This window comes from Rhipicephalus sanguineus, chromosome 4 (genome assembly GCF_013339695.2).
Source record: "Rhipicephalus sanguineus isolate Rsan-2018 chromosome 4, BIME_Rsan_1.4, whole genome shotgun sequence".
In the NCBI taxonomy this organism is placed as follows: Eukaryota; Metazoa; Arthropoda; class Arachnida; order Ixodida; family Ixodidae; genus Rhipicephalus; species Rhipicephalus sanguineus.
In genome coordinates, this window is record NC_051179.1 from 203,675,429 (window position 1) to 203,695,536 (window position 20,108).

The window sequence follows — 20,108 nt, forward strand, 5'->3', positions numbered from 1 at the left end:
GGACAGGGTATCACAAGACCTCGGTGCCACGTCCAGGACAGAAAGCATCGTAGATCATTTCTTCGTAAACGCCATCTGCTGTTTCCGCCAGCTCTACTATACCTCGCACTTCACTACACTTAGACCGTTCGTAGCCGCGATCACGAACGGATCCAATAACAAGTCCTGTCCAGCTGCTGGTGCTCACTGATCACGGTGATGATGACTATTCAAGAACTGCCAAGAACCTCTTCCACATGTGCACACGGGTTCGTGAAACTTGCGCGCGTTCTCCGTCATAACGGATAAGTATAAGCATACCAACTGTAACGCAAATCTAACAACTGCAACCAGGCCCCGGAAACTGAGCGCCAGTTTCGGTTTGAAGGAACATGCGTGCTCGTAGCGGTTGCCGGGCATCCGAAGATCTGTTTGAACGAAGTCAGGCTGACGTTGATGTTTGCATTGATTGTCTTTCACGAGTTTATACAAATAAATAAGTTTGACTGAACTTCAAGGAACTCTTCTTTTGCGTATTTGTCTTTTTTATTCTTTATTTTGTGAATTTTAAATCGGGAAAGCACGGGAACTGGTTGACTTGTGTTCGCAGTGCTTGCCTCCACTCCCCTTGCCACTCGCTCAGAGATATCACAAGTTGGATCGCGCTCGCTTATCTCGCTCGGTTCGCATACCAAGTATGAATACGGGAAAGATAAGACATTTGATGCGGCGCGCGGCGAACGGAAGCCGCAGTGAGCCACGTTGAGCAGGTCAACCATGCAGTAGACGAAGATGGCTAAATCGGGACATCACATATTTTGTGCGGCTCTGTGGCGTGTTAACCCAGGGATTTCCATTTCCGCGAAGGTCGCTCAGATTTCCTAGTGACAACAGACGAGCACAAGTCTTTAGGTCCATTATTTGAGCAGGCATTCATTTTGCATGACTACATGAGTAAACCCAGTTCTCTACAAACCTCAGTGGACTGACATAACCGCAGTTTCGCTAGACTAATTCGTCATGACGACAGCCTACCTGCTGCCGGAAAAATGCGTCTAATGAAAGGCTTGAAGCGCGTCGGTTTCGCTACACAGTTTGTTGGGCGTTTACTTCTAATGCTGTCACTGAAATACAAATACTGGACTCACTGCTGCTTTGAGTAATCGTTTAACAGGGAATTTGCTGGAGCCAAGTTCTGACAAGTCGACTTTTCTTCTTCAAGGCAACGCTGCTGCAGTGATGAAGACAAGTCAACTTGCCGAAACATTTTCTCCGCCAGCATTCCCTGTTCAACGATTTCTCATCGCTTCACGCCTCCCTCTTCTCCTGAACTTCTGTCTTTGGCACTCGAGTTCTGTGAAAAAAAAAAATGTGTGCGCGTCATAACAGCTGTGATTGGGTGAAGTACGACGTGGCGTGCTCGTGATTATTATTTTTTTTCATTGCTTCGGCTATTCTCGGTTCAATGTTTGCTCATTATGTGCATATTTGAGTTGTAAATTCAAGGTGCTTTGGCAGATTGGCACTTTCACATTACGTGCATGTCTGTTTTTTTAGTGCGAGACGTGTTATTAAAAAAAGATTTAAATTTTACTTTTGTTCATGGATTTTTGTCTTATTGAGAAATCGGTCAGCTTCAGTTTGTCCACTTTACAACACACGATCGAAATTTCAAAGAATGGTTAACTGGTTAAAAAATGAAGTATTACCAACTAACCCCATAGCAGCTTTACTTGGTTAACTAAATTTAACGAATGGCTACGAACACATTCCGCTTGCATGTGAAGTGAGAAAGGAGGGCCCCCGCGGCAACCCTCCTTCTTTCGGGTTCGGGCCCTTTCCCTCAATTCGATCACCTCACCGGTGATGTCATCAAAAAATGTTTTGTTTGTGAATTATTTCTAGTTGGATATCCGAGAGCCGCCACTGGTGGAAGCGGCGCTGCCGCAGCGTATCAGCATGCGAAATCGCGTCCCATGGGAGGTATAGGGAGTTTCCGCCCCATGCTGCAGCTGTGACTGTAACGTATAGTCGAGCGCGATACGAAGGTTATCGTGCAAGCGTCGCCCGGCCAGCGTCCCAGGGGCATAGCGGCACGTTTCGCAACAGTGAAAATCAAGATTATGCATTCTTCTCGCCCTCGTTGGCTGTTCCATGCTACAACAGTCGCCCCTACGACGAACTCTACACCCTTTTCTCTCTATATATTAAGCTTTCTATTCGTTGCGATCAAGTGTATTTTTCGTTGGCTCTTATCTCCACGGATGGCAACGAAATTCCTGGGAAAGATCTGGTAAAGCTGGTGCTTGGCACTGCTTCGTTTGAACGGCTTGCTAAGTTGAACAAAATATATCGCGTTGTCATTAAAAGAAATGAAATTGTGCTTTCCTCGGAAGGGAGTGATCGCAGCTTAAGGAACAGCAAAAATAGTGAGAGAAGCTTGCGTGATACTTCCCTTTTCTCGAAAGAGGATTCTGGGCCTGGCGCTGTTGTAGTTCTTGGTCGACGCTCCCGCGCTCGACTGTACGTGCAGTGCCTCTGCGCGTGCCACTCGGCTGTGTATATATATCTAGGGAAACTTATCTGAATAATGCTTAGTTGCGAGTAGCGCCTGTCCTGTGCAGCGGTGTTCCTTCATTGTCCTATTGGAATTCGCGCTATCCAGTATTGAAGAATATAAGCACTGCATATCAGCTTACTGCGTTTGGTGTTGGTAACACCTTTATGTTGCTGTTGGCATCGTTGAGCAACTGTAAACAACTGGTTATATAATACATGTGCGACTCTTCAAAATATGTATGTGCGTATACCATTTGCACACTTCTCTAGCGTCATTCCGTAACGTTTCGCTCAATGTGAGAAATTGCGACACAGTCACCTTCCTGCGGATGCTTCGCATAACATTGATTCCCACGGTACGTGGGATTAGCCGAATTTCTAGGCCAAGAACGATACAAAAATACAGATGTTGTTTCTGCGCCTACTTGATTCTACGTGTCTTGAAACAAACAAAAGCTATTTGAAGGCGCTTTATTGGCAAGATACAAGCAATATAAAATTTTTGAAAATATGCAGAGGATTGGCTTCACTGCGCTGCCCCACGGAAAGTACCACAACCTTTCCTGCCTTCGGTGCAGAAAATATCTCTGGAATTTAAAAAATATATATAGCGCAGGAACAAGGGAGTCCGCGAAAAAACCTTTGGACGCGTCGGGGGGGGGGGGGGGGGGTTACACATATTGCCATCTACTGCTGAAAGGTTCGGACGCGGTCTTCGTCCGAATCCGATAATTTAAGAAAAAAAATATGCTGCTATGTGCACTCGCTGCTTCACTCGCAGGAGAACTGAAAGTGTTCATTCCACAGGACCTCGGCGAACAAGCGTTTTCTTCTTTTTTCTGAAAAAAGCTGCTGGCGGCACTTCTAATTAGAAGGTGGTCGATATCGATATGTTGGCGGCGCTTCGTAAAAAAAAGCCGCACATAATACTGCTTCAAGAATACGGAGAAAGCAAAACTGCTAAGGGCATTAGCCTCCGGGGTACAGGGTAGCCAGGGCGACCCTGCACCCCGAACAGATTAAGGCGAGAGGGGTGGCGACCCTCGTCCACAAGGACATAATGTTCGCCGAAAGGGACACCCCCGCATACAAAAAAAGGCCTGAAAACGGTCCTGGTGTAAGTTCTACCACACTGGACCGTTAAAAGAAGCTTCCTGCGCTCAATATATACAGTCCACCATCAGACAAGAAACGAGAGTTCAACAGCCTACTAATCTCCGCGGACAAAATGGTGGACGAAAATCCACTCATGGTAGCGGACGATTTCAACGCCAGAAGCACCCAGTGGGGATACGCAAAAAAACGAAAGAAAAGGCACTAAACTAGCTCAAAGTGCAAATGCGCTGGAACTGCAGCTTATAAACAACGTTGCCCTCCCCTCAAGAAGAGGCAACTCGGTACAGCGGGACACAACGCCTGACCTAACCTTCACCAAGAACGTCAGAGCTACCTGGGACAACCTCTCCGATGAACTAGGTAGCGACCACTACATACTGAAAATCACTATCAACAACGAGCTCAAAGCGCGAAGAAAATTCGAACTCACGGACTGGGACCAGTTTCGTAAAATAAGAGAGGAGAAGGGCAGTCCGGACATATCGCGCGACGCCCTCCTGAACGAGTTACAGAAGGCGGCAAAGGAGGCCACCACAGAAGTCGAGACGGATGAATCCATCCAGGCTATCGACTCCCATCTTGCCAGTTTGCTGCAGAAAAAGCATGAACTTAAAGAAGCTTGAAGCAAAAACAAGCTGAACAGACACTTACGCGCAAAAATCGCGGAGTTTGGCGGCGAGATTGAATCTCACGTCAAAAAACTCTGCGCACAGCAATGGAACAACACATGTGACGAATCAGACGGCAAAATCCGCAGAGGAAGCAAATGGGCGCTACTCAAGCACCTGCTCAAGCACGTGCCTCGGGCACTTGGACGGCCATACCCAGAAATTTTGGACATTACCCCTTCAGCTTTTCCTAGAGCTTCACTGCAGTACACCACCGTAACTCAATGGGTGGTGTTTTAAAAACACTATCTCAATATATCCGCCGAGTTTCAAGAAGTTACAACCAACACCGATTAGAGAGGGTTGTCTTTGAATCACATGCGCGGAAACGGAACTTGATCGTTACGCCGTTGCTGAGTTACAGCGACATCTTATAAGATCATACGGTGAAGCCACACTCCAGGGGGTTCTGGTTCAACATCTTCCCATAGAGGGCAAACTGAATTGAAATGTGCGAAGGTGGAACTGTGAAACGATTGTTGGTATTGCAATGGCAGAACATGTGTTGTTCTGCTTTTGTGCGAACATGAAAGTTTTTAGGAGGTCGAAGAAAAAGGGAGAGGAAGTGATTACACGGGTGCAAGATGTGTGTGCGCGTGCTCGTTGGTTCTTCCCATGGCGCATGTGTTTTGATTGTATGTCCATCTGCGTAACTAAGCTTCCATCCAAGTGCATATGCTTTTACTTGTGTGTGCAAAAGGTTGATACGTGCACGTGCGCATGCGTGCCTCAATGTGCCTAATCGCTGTGGCTTCAAGTAGATTAGGGTGAGGATTAAATGCGTAGAGGAGCATAGAGAAGATGGATTAAGCTGTAGAGCAGTATGAATAGTACATCGCCGTTAATTGAAGTGAATTATAACGGCTTAGGGTGGATTGGGGCACGCATTATTGCTCAGTGAAATAGAGACAAAGTGTATTAAGGCGGATGAAGGCGTGGGGCAGTGTGGAGAAGTTCATCAATGACAACTGAAGTGAATTGCAGTGGCTTAAGGCAGATTAAGGTGCAGATTAATGCGTAGAGGGGCATAGGGAGGATGGATGAAGGTGGATTAAGGTATGGTGCAGTGTGAGATAGAAGTACATCCAACCTAATTGAAGTGACCCACAGTGGCCTAAAGTGGATTAATGTATGGATTAATGCATAAATTTGCATAAAGTGAATGGATTAAGGTTGATTAAGATGTGAAGCAGCATGACATACACCCCAAATGTTATTTGAAATGTAACAGAGTGCCTTGAGGTGTATTAAAGTGTGAAGGGTTATAGAGATGGTGGATTAAGGTGAATTGGTGTGCGGATTAAGCTGTAGATTAATACAAAATAGAGGATTAATGTGGATTAAAGTGTAGATTATTACAAAAAAGGTGGACTAAGGTGCCACACGATATGGAGTACTATATCAGGTTACTTGAAGTGAGTCAGAGTGGATTAAGGTGTGAAGCGGTATAGAGATTAATCGAGGTGGGTTGGGCCACGGATTAAGGTGTAGATTAATTAAAAAAAGGTGGATTAAGGTGCGATACGACATGCAATGCTATATCAGTATCATTTGAAGTAAGTCATAGCGGATTAAGGTGGATTAAAGTCTGAAGGGGTATAGAGATGATGTATTAGGGTTGATTGGGGGCGGATTAAGGTGTAGACTAATACAAAAAGGTGGATTAAGCCGGATTAAGGAGCGATACGATATCGAGTACAATATTGTCACGTGGTCGGGACGTCGACGAAGGCAGCAGTCAGCACGTCCGAGATGAAACTCTTTATTACAGTATAGCACACTGAAACGCGGTTCCGAAAACACAGCGCGGTTTATTATTGTATCTCCGCCATTGTTCCAACTACTTCTTCTTTCTCCACAGCAGACTACCCACTACTAGTTTATGTCCCAAGTGCGTCGTGCCAGAAGAAGAAGAAAAGTATGCCACAGATAGGCCCCCCCTGCAGACAAGTGGCCGTGGGCACTTGAAGAAAAGAAATGGTCAGACTGAGCTTGTCAGAATGGGTGCCGGCTTGATCCTTTCAATGCTGACTGTGTCTTCATGCCCATTACGCAGGATTGTAAAATGATGTTCAGAACGCTTGATGACTGGGAAAGGACCGTCATAGCGAGGCTGAAGAGCACGGCGAGACGCATCGACACGAACAAAAACGTGTGAAGATGTCTGTAGGTTTGCCGGCAGAAAAACGTCGTTCTTAGTATGAGCTGAAGTTGGTGATGGGCGCAAGTTTTGCATGAAGACCCGCAGACGCTGGACGAAAGAAGATGGATCCGAAACACTCTGCGTAGTAACGGGGCTGACAAGGTCACCAGGCAAACGGAGTGTGCAGCCATAAACCATCTCGGCTACAGAGCAGGCAAGTTCTGGCCGAAGTGTTGAACGCAGGCCGAGAAGCACGATAGGGAGGTGTGATACCCAATCTTCGGCGTGAGGCTGCGAGGCGAGTGCTGCTTTTAGATGACGGTGGAGTCTCTCCACTAAGCCATTTGATGCTGGATGATACGCAGTTGTGCGAATACGCGCACAACCCAGTAGAGATGTGACAGAGGTGAAAAGCGCTGACTCAAACTGTCTGCCTCGATCGGTAGTCACCGTTGATGGTACACCGAAACGGCTAATCCAGGTAGCAAGAAAGGTACGAGCAACTGTTTCTGCCGTGATGTCAGGCATTGGAGCTGCTTCAGGCCACCTAGTGTACCTGTCAATACACGTAAGCAAATACGTATTTCCCCGACATGGAGGTAAAGGCCCGACAATGTCCAAATGAATGGTGTCGAAACGTGCATCAGGGAGAGGGAATTTTCCCCATGGAGGCTTGGTGTGCCGTTGTACCTTGATACGCTGACACGCTGTGCAAGTGCGAACCCAGTCACGAATGTTAGCGCGTATGCGCAGCCAGACATAGCGTTCAGTGACCAGGTGTTGCGTAGCTCTTACGCCTGGATGGCAGATGGAGTGGAGGGTGTCAAAAACAGCACGACGCAGCTGTGAAGGAACATAGATACGAGTGCAGTTGTGTGAAACATCGCACCAGAGCGTAACGTCGTCGTCGGGAAAGTTGACTTGTTCCAGTCGGAGGGAAGTAGAGTATCGGAGTCGTGGAAGCTCATCGTCTAATGCCTGTGCCTCCGCGAGCGAAGACAATGAAAGGTCGGTGGTGCCTGTCGTGGCATTGATGGTAATACGACTGAGAGCGTCCGCTGCACTGTTAAAACTGCCTTTTACATAACGTATGTCTGTGGTGAATTCGGCAATGAAAGCAAGGTGCCGAAGTTCTCTAGGAGTGTGCGTGGCACTGCAGGAACGTAAAGCCGAAACAAGTGGCTTGTGGTCGGTAAGAATGGCAAATTGTCGCCCTTCAAGGAAGTACCTGAAATGCTTCACCGCAAGGTAGGCTGCGAGGAGCTCCCGTCCGAAAGTACTGTATCGGCGCTCAGTGTCGCGTAACTTGCGGGAGAAGAAGGAAATTGGAGCCCATGCACCATTGATCCATTGATGAAGAGCGGCTCCAACTGCTTCTGAAGAAGCGTCCACCATGAGGCTAGTGGGAGCAGTTGGTGAAGGGTGATGCAGGAGGGTGGCCTGGGCGAGTTTGGTCTTAACGGCGGAAAAAGCTTGATCCGCGACCGTGTCCCAGGGAAGTGCGGCTGACTCGGCTTGCGAAGTCGAGAGTAGTGCTTCCAGAGGCTGCAGCAGTGTAGAGCATGAAGGGATGAAGCGGCGATAAAAATTGACGAGTCCGAGGAAAACGTCGCAGACTACGTATAGACGTGGGAGGCGGGTACTCGAGGATAGCTTGAACCTTGTCAGGTAGAGGAGTGATGCCATCTTTAGTGATCTGATGTCCGAGGAATGCTATCTCCGAGACTCCAAACTGACACTTTTCTACATTGATGACAAGGTCGTAATCACGCAGTCGAGTGAAAAGCTCACGTAGATGTGCCTTGTGCGTTTCAGCGTCCTTGCTGGCAACGAGAAGATCGTCGATATAGGCGAAACAAAACGGCAAGCCTCTTGTGACTTCGTCTATAAAACGCTGAAATGTCTGAGCTGCGTTTCTCAAACCGAAGGGCATTCGTAAATACTCATAGAGCCCAAATGGGGTAATTATTGCAGTTTTGGGAATGTCAGAAGGCTCAACGGGGATCTGGTGATAAGCTTTCACGAGATCAATCTTCGAGTATACTGTTGTGCCGGTTAAAAAGGCAGTACAGTCCTGAATATTGGGTAACGGGTATCGATCTGGAACGGTGACTGCATTGAGAGCCCGATAATCACCACAGGGCCGCCAGTCATTGTTCTTCTTGGGAACCATGTGTAGCGCCGACGACCACGAGCTTGATGACGGACGAATGATCTGCAGCTGTAACATATGCTCAAACTCGTTGCGAGCAATGCGAAGTTTATCAGAGCCAAGTCGGCGAGGGCGGCAGTGAACCGGTGGGCCTGTGGTTACGATGCAGTGGGTCACAGTGTGCTTGGGGTCTTATCCATTGGAGACTGCGTTGTAATCTCCGGAAACTCGTTGAGCAGAGCTGTATATGGTGACGTAGGCGGTTTCACGAAAGTGGGGTTTAGGGCCGTAGCGCGTGACAGAAAACCATTGACCGATAAGCCGGTATAGCTATCCACCAGGCGACAGCGGTTCATATCCACGAGCAGATGAAAATGCCTTAAGAAATCGGCGCCTAAGATTGCGTAGCGTACGTCTGCTATCCAAAATAACCACTGCAGTTTCCTTTTGAGACCGAGATCAAGGGTCAGAGACTTCTGTCCGTAAGTTGCGATGACCGAAGAATTGATCGCTTGTAAAGGAGTAGTCTTCTCGCGGAGACGCCGGTCAGTTTTGGACGCTGGAATTATGCTGACTTCTGCTCCAGTGTCCACCAGCAAGCGAAGACCTGTGGTTCTGTCGGTGATGTGGAAGAGGCGGCTTGATGCTTGGCCTTGATCGCCCGCCGCTGTTACTGACGATCGGCCGGAGCGTTTCCCATGCGCCATGAGCAGGGTGGCACACATCTGCGAGCCGCGGCACGAAAACGCCGGTGATAGTAGCATGTGTTCTGCGGTGAAAAGCGGTGCTCGGGCTGGTGGAGGGGCCGTTGCGGAGCAGGCGACGTGAGAGATGGTCGGTGTGGACGAGGATGGTCATTTAAGTTATGAATGCTCAGCAATTGCAGACGCAAGTTAGCGACTTCAGCTGCGAGATCTTTTACCGTTTCTCGAAGGGAATCTGCTTCAGAAATCGGAGAGGTGTGGGCAGCGTTTATGACTGCCGGAGCAACGTCCATCATGTCATCGGCCATTTCTGCCAGCTCCGACAGCGTCTTATCCTGAGCTGGGACAAGAGCCATTCGCACGGTAGGTGGAAGACGCTGTAGAAACAACTCACGTAGTATGGATGTTTCTAAGCCGTCCGGCTGGTCCCCAAGCAGGTGCTGCAGGTGACGTAGAAACTGTGTGGGACGGCGGTCCCCGAGCTCTTCGTTGCACAGAAGTTGCTGAATGCGCCGATGCTTAGGCGGAACGAGTCGGTGAAGAAGAGCCTGTTTGACTGTCGTATATGGAGTGTCACCAGGCGGGCCCACGAGGATGTCGCGTATTTCGGCCATTGCCTGTGGCGGCAACGCTTCAACGAGGAGCTCATGCTTGCGAACTTCTGACGTGATGCGATGAATGCGGAACTTGTTCTCGACTTGAATGAACCATAAGGAGGGATCGTCAAGCCACAGCTGTGGTAGCGTTATGGTAGTAGTACCTCCAACAACGCCGGAAGAGGGTACATGGCCAGGTGCAGTGGCAGCGGTACCAGGGCTGAGGCCGTCGAGATGCTCACGCTGCTCCATGGAAGGTCGCGTTCGTAGTCCGGGTCACCAATAAATATAGCACACTGAAACGCGGTTCCGAAAACACAGCGCGGTTTATTATTGTATCTCCGCCATTGTTCCATCTACTTCTTCTTTCTCCACAGCAGACTACCCACTACTAGTTTATGTCCCAAGTGCGTCGTGCCAGAAGAAGAAGAAAAGTATGCCACAACAGCAATAAACTGATAGCGGCGAACAAAGCGTCGACCGTCGATCAACTGACAAGCGGTGAAGCGCGTCGGCCTTTAAACATGTGCCGTAGAGTATTCCAGCTTTATGGCTGGCTGTCGCGCAAAATCTAGAATAAGCTCGAGTGTGCGCGTCTTGCGCGCAATCTTAACAAAACGATCTACAATGATCGCGAAGCTTCTCGAACAATAAAGCGCGGTTCGCGCTGAGCGTTGCTGACAGTCTTTGTGGGCGAAAACCGAATACAGAAAAAGTGATAATAAGAAACGCACGTGGCAATGCCCCCCTCTGAAAAAGCATCGTCCCGATGCTTAAAACAGAACACGGTGGGGGTGGCCAATACATAAAACAATAAAAAACAAGAATAAAGCAAGAAAGTACAAAAAACAATAAGCAAAAGTACAGTCCTCCGATTCACTAACGCGCGAAATATGGCTTGAAGTGCACGACATGGACGACTTCAGGTCGCGCACGGCGCGGCTGAGAGTTCGTAATGCCGTCGGAGACAACCTCGTAGTCGAGTGCCCCGAGGCCTCGAGGTATCCTGTAAGGTCCGAAGTATCGTCGAAGAAGCTTCTCACTAAGTCCCCGTCGACGTATTGGCGTCCATACCCATTGTGATGGGAGAAGTGCGCGAATATCCTGTGTGGTGTGACGGAGCCGACATGGACAGATCGACACGGGAAGGAGCGCAGCGGCAAGACTTGCGCGAAGACGAAGATGACGATGGGTTGTGCCACGAGGCCACGAGTGGAAAAGAATTGGCGGGCCGAATGACGTAGCTGAAGGTGGGCACGAGAAGCGGGCGCGTGGTGTGCGAAGCCGTTCGATCGAGCGGAAGGAACGTGGAGGCTGGTCGTCAGCGGCACGGTCGGGTGTAGTCCCGAGTGCCTGGCAGAGCTCAAGGGTTGGAGTGGCCTGCGTCGCTTGGCGTCAACTTCGACGGCGAGTCCATGGAACCAGCTGGGAGCAACCGCAGCCACCAGTAGCACCGTCGGGTGTAGGCCCGAGTGTTTGGTTGTGGTCCCTTGCCCACACGTTCGAGTAGAAGACTGCGTGACTTGGGCGTCCACGGTCTTTGTTTCACGCCATCTCCGTCGAAGCATCCACGTGAGCGGTGTCCTGCTCTTCACCGAACTCCAGCGACAACGGCAGTCCCGTGCTGTCATATCTTCCACGTCGACGTGTCCCGCTCGGCGCATAGAATTCACCGGTGAGACTGTTGCATTCATGCTAGGACTAAACTTGTCATGTGTCTTCATTGGTTTCATAGGTTGTAAAGTGTCGTCTTACGATTAGTGTTCGATGTTGTGTGTGTGTTATGTTCGTGAGTTTCTCCATAAAGAAAAAAAAACAGAAAACAGCCTCGCCTTTCTTCTGGAAAACGTTACTGTCTTCGACGCAACGTGCTCTTGTCTGTTCCTCATTCTCAAGAATCCCATCACAATGGCGCCCAACGGGGGGCGAGGCTGATTTTTGTTTTTTTCAAGAGTAACGATTGACATAACGACCGCGACATGGACTTGAGAGAACAAGGTAAACTCGGTGAGAAACTTGGTTTGTCGGGAGACGCGCTGCGATTGCGGTTAGAAGAGCAAAATGCACGCGAACGGAATATCCGCGCTGAGGAACGCGATGCCCGGCGTGAGCAGGCCGAGCGCGAGGAACGTGCCCGTGAGGCAGAGTTGACGTTAGTGCGGGAAAAAGCAGCTTTCGAGGGAAAAAAAGCAGCTCTCGAGGAAAAAAACTTGCAGCTTCGCATACGTCTGTTAGAGGCACAGAATGCTGCCGATGCTCGCGCACCCGTGGACGTTGAAAGTATCGGTGCTATGAACCGAATGACTCAGCAGCCAATATGTCTCCGTAGCTTTCTACCGCTCTTCGACGAAAAGAGAGACGACTTAGATGCGTATTTTCGTCGATTTGAGGTGATCGCAATAGGACAAGATTGGCCCAAGGACAAGTGGGCCACTGCTCTCAGCACATCACGTGCTACGTGACGCCAGAAAGGCAGAAAAAGAGTGTTCCACACTCACCGCCATGGCTGCGATTGGCGGTGACTAACACTCCAAGGTTTAAATGCACATATATACCCCATAAAGTGGACGGGAGGATGACCGTCGCCGTAGCTCAGTGATAGAGCATCGGACGCGTTATTCGAAGGTCGCAGGTTCGGTCCCTGCTGGCGGCAAGTTATGTTTTCGTCCATTTTACTTTCTTCAAATTTATTTTTATTTATTTTTTTTATTTACAGAATACTGCAGGCCCAAAAAGGGGCCCAAGCAGGGGGCGAATGTACAAGAAATGCATTCAAGCAACGCGAAACGCGTGCAAACGTTAGAAAATGTCAATAGTACATAATGAGCAAAAAATAACACTAATAAGTATAAAACAAAACAAACATGAAGAGAAGGAAGGCGCAAGCCGTACAATTATTAAGAAGGAACAATGCGAAATGTAAACACCAAAAGTAGCCAAAAACCAAAAGTATACACCAAAATATAGTCAAACGTAAAATGTTCACATATTTCAAGTTAAAGCCACATTAATAAGAGCGCGTGATATGCAGATACTCATATACACGTGAAAGAAAAAAAAAAGAAAAAGAAATAAACCCTTTCCAGAAGTTGTTGAAATAGTTTATTAGACTTTGGATCAGGGACCACGAGATAACCAATTAATGAATGTATAAATATAGCACATGAATGACTGTAGGGTCAAATGATTACATGTTCTAAAAGATCGGCGTTAGAAAGACGTGAAAAAGGTAGGTTGTTCCAATCTGTTATGGTGCGTGGAAAGAAGGAATATTTGAAAAGATTAGTTCTTGTACGATAAGGTGTTAAAGAGTCAGCGTGACGATGCCGGGTTCTACGAGCTGTAAGTGGTTCTAAATAATGACTAGGGTTTATAGCTAAAAGATTATTTTTGAGCGAAAACATAAAGTTTAGTCTCTGTATTTTTCTACGTAACTGGAGTGGTTGAATGCTATGATGTGTCATCAAACTAGAGGGTGAATCACTATTACGATATTTAGAAAAGATGAATCTCACAGCTTTACGCTGAATCATTTCGAGAGTATCAATGTTAGTTTTGGTGTATGGATCCCAGACAACACAGGCATATTCGAGTTTAGGTCGAATTAGTGAAGTATAAGCCGTTAATCTAGTACTAGCAGGTGTATGTTTTAGCTTATGCCTGAGAAAGCAAAGTTTTTTTAATGAAGAGTTGCATATGTTAGAAATGTGAGTATTCCAGCTGAGGGTGTTGGTTATTGTGATTCCCAGGTACTTATACTCGCTTACTTCTGTAAGCAGCTCGGAACCTTATTTGTAGACGAACGGCAGTTTCTTAAATTTCTTGTTAGTTATTGACATATAGACTGTTTTATTGGCATTTAATTCCATACTCCACCGACTACACCAGGAAACAATACTTTGTAGATTAGAGTTTAGTGATACTTGATCTTCAGGGCAGTTAATTTCATTGTACAGTACACAGTCATCCGCAAATAATTTAATTTGTACAGGGGCGTTAATTTCATTAGTAATATCATTAATGAATATCAAGAATAGCAATGGGCCTAGTACACTGCCCTGGGGCACTCCGGATGAAACTGGTAGCTCGCTGGATGAGTGATTATTAATTGAAACGAATTGTCTGCGGTTAGTCAGATAGGCATCCACCCAATTCACAATGTAAGTCGGAAGGTTGATTGATTCTAGTTTATCAATTAGCTTTCTATGCGACACAAGATCGAACGCTTTCTTAAAATCTAAAAATAATACATCAACCTGACCGGATCCATCAAGAACACTAGCGAAATTGTGAACAATTGAGGTTAATTGCGTTGTAGTGGAAAAACCTTTGCGAAAACCATGTTGGCAGGAAGAAAGTATGCTGTTATCACCTATTTATTTATTTATTTATTTATTTATTTATTTAAATACTCTCAATGCCATTTGCGGCGTTACAGAGAGGAGTGGTTACAAGTTAGAGATGGCAGTCTTGAATGATGCATGATCAGGGTTGCTGGCGATGGAGGCAGGAAGGTGGTTCCATTCGGATGAAGTCTTCGGCACGTAGGAGTGGTAGTATATGTTGGTATGGCAGAATGGCACATGGACTTTGAAGTTATGGTCGATGCGAGATGAAACGTAAGAAGGTGGCGAGAACAATGTGCCTTTTATTTCAGGATTCATGAAAAAAATTTTGTGGAAGAGACATAGGCGGGCCTGTTTCCTCCTGTTAGAAAGGGTAGGAAGGTCTAGAGAATTTTTAATTGATAAAGTTATTAATTTCCTTAGCTATTATATGTTCGAGTAGTTTGCAACATGATGAGGTTAATGATATAGGGCGATAATTTGTTACTAGTGTGGCGTCACCTTTTTTCAGTACAGGCACAACACGTGCCGAGAGCCAATCACTAGGCAGTGTAGCTGAAGACAAGGACATTTGGAATATACGAGTTATAAAAGGTGCTAATGCTTCTGCATACCTTCTCAAAAAAATGTTAGGTATGTCATCTGGACCTGGAGAAGACTTAGTTTTAAGCTTGAGTAGCATTGAAACGACACCTGGTGTTGACACAATATCAGGTGCAGGGTCGCATGGCGTATGGTTATGAAAAGCAGATGTATCGAAGTTAGAAAAAAACACTGTGGAAGTATTCATTAAAATGTTGCGCAATACTGTGCTTTTCGCTAACCATGTTCCCGTTGTGTACAATGTGGCTAATTTCCCTGTTCTTTTTTCTCAGAAACGCCCAAAATTTTTGCGGCGCGGAGCGAATAAACTCTGGTAGTGTATGCTGGAAGTACCAACGTTTAGCATGCCCCACCTTTTGGTTTAAGTTATTTTGGATTTCTTGAATAGCTTCGCGTGAAGCATGCCGCCGTCTTAAGCGCTTAACTCTTCTTTTAAGGTGCAATATATCTCTTGAAATCCAGGGAGTAACTTTAGATGTTGGTTTAGTTTTGCTTGGAATGAAATTTCTGAGACAGTGATTGATAATTTCTTTAAAACGGTGCCAAAGTGCAGTAACATCTTGGCCTTGAAAACTATCAAGGCATATTTCAAGGTAATCTAAAACGCTTTCATCATTGGCTCTAGAATAGTCGTTAATGGTGATTGTGTTCTTCTTACTGATGACACATGAGTTCAACGGGCACGTGAAATACACCAGCTGATGGTCCGAAATGCCAGGTTCAACGGAGACAGTAAATGTTTCGATAGATTGACTTACAAAAACAAGATCGAGAATCGTAGCTGACGTGTCGTGAATACGCGTCGGATGTTTCACAACCTGTTGCAGGTTATGATAAAGCATAATATTGCGTAGGTAGTTCACGTGCAAGTTCGATTCGGCAAAGAAGGACGCGTTTTCCCAGTCAATGCCTGGGAGATTAAAATCACCTATAAGCAACACATTATCACTTGTAAAGGATGCAATATGTTCACATAGATCACAAAGGTATTGCGCAGACGAGTTAGGGGCTCTGTACACGGCAAACAATAAAAATGATTTACCCCAGCAAGAAAGCTTCAATGAAACAGTTTCCAAGTTATTGGCTTGACGTAAAAGAACAGCACTTATGTTTTCTTTAACCAAGACTGCAACCCCGCCACCCCTCGAAGACCTGTCGCGACGATAGGCCTGATAGGACGGAGGGAAAACGGCTGTGTCATCAATATCGTCATGCAGCCACGTTTCTGTCAACACAACTACGTGAGGATTGTAACTCAAGATAACCGATTCAAGATTCACAGACTTATTAACAATGCTGCGAGCATTATTGTTTAGAACACGCAATTCTTTAGCTGCAACAGGAATGCGTCAGTCACTCTTCGAAGTACCTTGGTCACCATGGATTTGCATTCTCGAGTTTTTCTGATCATCCCAAACGAAGAGCTTACTACCAACCCGCAATTTGTCATTAATTAAGCTAACTTTCATGCCCTGCTCCTTCTCAGCCCTCGCGCTGTTCCATAGGAGACTTCGCTTCGTTAGCGTGCTTCGCGAATAGTCATTCTGGACTGATATTCTGGAGCCTTTCAATTTGTAAGCATTTTTCAACACAAGCTGCTTTTCATTAAAATCTTGGAAATAGATTATGACTGGTCTTTGTTTGCCCGGCCTCCCAAGGCGATGAATTCTGCCGACGGATTTACATTCAACGTGAAGTTTAGCAGCGAAAGTTTTGTCGAGAACTTTGCTTTTTAGGATTAATTCCGTTTCATCCGGGTCTTCAGGGATGCAGTTTTTCCATGTTAGTCTGTTGTGTCCTAAGTGCTGTTACATCTTCTGCCAGCTTACTTTGACCTGATAATAGTTCCTGAAGCATATTTTCAACGGGGGAATTACGGCCGCCGGAGGGGCCAGGGTTTGACTCAACGTCCCCGCACAGCATGAGCAAGCACACACAACACATATTGTTGACAATAGTGATGCACTGTTGGGGGCACGGCAAGACCACAAGACTACGATAATCACTCCTAATTGTACAATAGTAGTGACTGACCTGCATGAAGCAGAGGAAAGGCCTATAAATCCACATGCTTGTTGATGGTCCGCCGTGCCCACAAAAAGTGAGCGGCTGAGGTCGATGCTTTTTGAGGCAGCGCGCCGACGTCGCGTGACGAACAGGTGGCGCCTCAGAAAGATTGTCCTGCGGTAGCGAAGGGGCGTCGTCACGAAGCAAGGTAGGCTGTACCAGTGGCATCGACGAGGCAGATGCGATAAGGGGCCACACTTCATAGTTAGTGAGATATGGCCTGCGCAGTCCCGTGTTGACAGCTTGATGCGGTTGCACAGTTGATGCGGCTAGACCAACGCATACCTGCATGAAGCAGAGGAAAGGCCTATAAATCCACATGCTTGTTGATGGTCCGCCGTGCCCACAAAAAAGTCTATATACCGTGCTATACCGTGCCCACAAAAAACATTATATTCTAAATACTACACATAACACCCCCTATACTTTCCTTGGCGTTATTGTCTGTTAGTTCTCATTGATAAATAAAAGAGGTAATACGAAAATTATGACATGCATGTCATGTAGGCTATGATTTAGACGCCACGCTCATGGTGCGCGTCACGAACATAAATAGCAGGCCATGCATCGTATATATGTAGCAGAATATATATTTCGTTGACATGGCGTATACCAGATTGTACACGCATGCATGTATGACAATCTCACGATATATAGCGAACTAGATGTCACGAAATGAATGACTTCATTAGCTTCAATGAAAACCAAGACGATGTATGCAGCTGTTTGCTGGCTGCTTCGCATTACATCGAGTCCAGTCATGGGCACGTTACCAGTAATAAGTAACAGTGTTACAGTTACAGAGTTTCCGAAAGTAACTTGTTACAGTTACAGTTACTGTGCAAAAGTAACGTCGTTACTTTTCCGTTAGTGTATAAAATAATACATCACAAATCAAATTATAGAATTTATTTAATAAGGGTTGCACGTCGTAAAACCCTAGACGAAGGAAACATAAAAGGGGGCCCAACACCAGCAATCATTTTGAACGCCTCTTACTTGAAGTGGAAAACGTGGTTGATGTACTGGAACGGCGGCAGTATATTCTAAGACGTTTATTAACTATACCCAGAAGCGCATGCGAAGAGCAGCGGGGAGTGCATCACGAGTGGGTACGACGTCCATTGTGCCTGCTCCATATGTTTAAGGTATGTCAGACTCTGTTAGGAGAGCTTCCGGTCCGCTGGGCATCCAAACCGTTTTTAAGTCCCGTTATTATACCTTGGAACATGACAACGTGTGTTCACGAAATCCTAAGACTGCACACCTGCGGATGATCATGGCGGTATCTAAAAGTGCGATGCGGGGATCGGCGAAACGGGCAGGAAATGATCAACGAGGCCTAAAGAACTCAAGCGGAATGTCGCTAAAGCAACCCATGCAACGCGTTCTAAGACCGAGCTTGTTGAGCACTGCTGGATGATAGGTCATAGCTTTGACCTAAACAATGCGACGACGCCGGTTTGTGAACGAAGGTGGGGGAAAAGCAACTCTTGGAATCGTGGTTCATTCGCCGCCGCTTGCAAAAACAACCGCGGCCCCCCACTGGACATATACAAGGACATGTGTGACTAGTGGACTGGTTGACCTCGGAAGAATTGATGCCTGGGCAAGTTGGAATTGGTTATGCATGTTCGAAACGGGCGGCGCAAAAACAAGGGACAAAGGAAAGACTACACACCACAGAGCGCCTTGTGGTGTGTAGTCTTTCCTTTGTCCCTTGTTTTTGCGCTGCCCGTTTCGAACATGGTTGACCTCGGCTCATTTGTTTTTCTTTTTTAGGATGCCACCTGCATTGGGGGTGAAAAGTCTGTCATTTTGTTAATAATTGTTGCATTAAATCGGAGTAAACATTTTACAATCAGTTACAAAGAAGTTTTAAAAAATCGCTTCGCTAGTTCACGGAATTTCTGGCCTTAGCCGTTTCGCGTGCTGCTGTTTTCTAGCCACCTGTCAAACACTATTAGCTCGGAGCTTCAGACGAGGGAGACTATAAACATGGCATTTTAATGCTCCTCCACCTGTACACCAAGAACAGAGCTAAATGCTCAAGTGACGAAAAGGATATATATGCTGAAAAAAAAAAAAAAAACGGACGCGAACTTAGCAGGCTGTTCAGTTGAACCACGATTGATTTACATGTTGTGTTAATGACAGACCTCCAACCTCGGTCTTCTGCAGGGAAGATAATCCGCTTAGTCACCTCCTCTCCAAAACTGCGAGGTGAGTTCTATTCTGGAAAGTTGAGGGGTGGAGAGGATATATGGTAAAGAAGAAAGTTTGAAAAAGTGTTGCTGTTGGATAATTTTTCATAAAGACAGAAGTACCTGTAACGGTATTTTCCGTTACAGTTACTGCGAAAAAAGTAACAGTGTTACAGTTACAAGTTCCTCTAACTTAGAAGTAACTAATTACAGTTACAAGTTACTGAAAAAAGTAACTAGTTACCGGTAACGCGTTACTAGTCACTAGTTACTGCCCAAGACTGATCGAGTCCCACATTGCGTGGGATCTGCCGATTTCTTTCTATAGAAATTTCACCGAGGTTATGATGATTTCCCCATTAGCTTTGTTCAACGCACGCGATGTCAATAATCTTCTTCTGTCAATTTATGCTGCAAGCATGGGTATAATATTGTCACGTGGTGGTCGTGACGGTGCACAAGGCGCCAGTTGGATCGCTAAACACGAAACTATTGGGCGAACTTGTGCACAGGCAATGAAAAGACTTTTTATTTCTTTTCATTTTACTTAAAAGAACAAGCAATACACATAGGCGTGCGCAGGATTCCCCTTCGGGGGGGGGGGGGGTAGAAATTGCGTGCTGCACGGACTGAAAGACGAAGACGAAGAGAAGTGGGTCTGAGGCTGGAGTTCTTGAACTGTTCTTACGTACGCCATGTTGGGTCGGTATCGCGCAGTGCGCTAATAACGGCTGCAAAGGAGATTTCCCACAGGGGGGGGGGGGGGGGGGCGAAGGCGGGCGAAGGTTCATCGCAGCGCCCCCCTATTAAGTCAATGTATGGAGCGGACTTTGCCCCCCCCCCCCCTTTCGGCGACTACGGGGGCGGGCCCCGCCACGGTGGTGTAGTGGTTATGGCGCTCGACTGCTGACCCGAAGGTCACGGGATCGAATCCCGGCCGCGGCGGCTGCATTTTCGATGGAGGCGAAAAT